The sequence below is a fragment of the Arachis hypogaea genome, chromosome 18 (genome assembly GCF_003086295.3).
Source record: "Arachis hypogaea cultivar Tifrunner chromosome 18, arahy.Tifrunner.gnm2.J5K5, whole genome shotgun sequence".
NCBI lineage: Eukaryota > Viridiplantae > Streptophyta > Magnoliopsida > Fabales > Fabaceae > Arachis > Arachis hypogaea.
In genome coordinates this window covers 92081604-92083343 of record NC_092053.1, presented here as the reverse complement: position 1 = coordinate 92083343, position 1740 = coordinate 92081604, and the positions used below count along the sequence as shown (strand labels likewise).

Genomic DNA, 1740 nt, shown 5'->3' with positions numbered 1-1740 from the left:
GAGCCAATATGGCATTCAGAGTATCAATCTCAAGAACTCCCTTCTTCATAGGCGTCCCATTATTCACAGGATTCCTTTCAGAAGTGTACATGAACTGGTTATTAGCAACCATGTCAATGAGTTCTTGAGCTTCTGTAGGTGTTTTCTTTAGGTGAATGGATCCACCTGCAGAAGTATCCAATGACATCTTAGCTAAGTCAGACAGACCATCATAGAATATATCCAGGATGATCCATTCTGAAAGCATGTCAGAAGGACACTTTTTGGTCAACTGTTTGTATCTTTCCCAAGCTTCATAGAGGGATTCACCTTCTTTCTGTTTGAAAGTTTGAACATCCACTCTAAGCTTGCTCAGCTTTTGAGGAGGAAAGAACTTGGCTGAGAAAGTCGTGACCAGCTTATCCCAAGAGTTCAGGCTATCTTTAGGTTGAGAGTTCAACCATATTCTAGCTCTGTCTCTTACAGCAAAAGGGAAAAGCATGAGCCTGTAGACTTCAGGATCTACTCCATTAGTCTTAACAGTATCACAGATCTGCAAGAATTCAGTTAAGAACTAAAAAGGATCTTCAGATGGAAGTCCATGAAACTTGCAGTTCTGCTGCATCAGAGAAACTAATTGAGGTTTCAGCTCAAGGTTGTTTGCTCCAATGGCAGGAATAGAGATGCTTCTTCCATGTAAATTGGAATTAGGTGCAGTAAAGTCACCAAGCATCCTCCTTTCATTATTATTATTTTCGGCTGCCATCTCCTCTTCTTGTTCGAAAATTTCTGAAAGGTTATCTCTGGATTGTTGTAATTTAGCTTCTCTTAATTTTCTCTTCAGAGTCCTTTCAGGTTCTGGATCTGCTTCAACAAGAATATTCTTGTCCTTGCTCCTGCTCATATGACAAAGAAGAGGGCACAAAAATAATAATAATAATAATAATATGGATCCTTTATACCACAGTATAGGGATCCCTTTGTGAGTGGAAGAAAAGAGGGAGACAAAGAATGTGATGTAAAGAAAGAAACACAACTGTGAGGAGGGCAGAGATGTGAGATGAGATGTTAGTAAATGAATAAATAAATAGAATAAGATGGGAGAGGGAGAATTTTCGAAAATGATTTTTTGAAAAAGAGTTAGTGATTTTCGAAAATAGTTTTTGAAAAAGGTTAGTATTTTTTTGAAAATTTTTTTTTAAATCAAAAATAAAAATAATTAGTTAATAAAAAAGAAATTTTAAAGAGGGAAGATATTTTCGAAAATTAGAGAGAGAGAGAGAGTTAGTTAGATAGTTTTGAAAAAGTTAAGAAACAAACAAAAAGTTAGTTAGTTAGTTGAAACAAATTTTGAAAAGATAAGAAGTTAGGAAGTTGGAGAAGATATTTTGAAATTAGATTTTTGAAAAAGATAAGATGAGAAGATATTTTTGAGAAGATATGATTGAAATTAGTTTTGAAAAAGATTTGATTTTTAAAATCACAATTAATGACTTGATCCACAAGAAATCACAAGATATGATTCTAGAACTCAAAGTTTGAATCTTTCTTAACAAGTAAGTAACAAACTTGAAATTTTTGAATCAAAACATTAATTGTTATTGTTATTTTCAAAAATTTGATATAAAAATAAGAAAAAGATTTTTGAAAAATATTTTTGGAATTTTCGAAAATAACTAAGAAATTTGAAAAAGATTTTGAAAAAGATAAGATTTTCAAATTGAAAATTTGATTTGACTCATAAGAAACAACTTGATTTTA

General features: G+C 32.2%; 1 non-coding gene across 1 annotated transcript; it reads left to right on the top strand.

Moving 5' to 3' along the window:
* The first annotated feature begins 241 nt into the window (after positions 1 to 241).
* LOC112773374 (small nucleolar RNA R71) lies at positions 242 to 349 on the top strand. The gene has a single exon (XR_003187927.1). It is a non-coding gene; the product is annotated as a small nucleolar RNA R71 (small nucleolar RNA).
* The last annotated feature ends 1391 nt before the right edge of the window (positions 350 to 1740 follow it).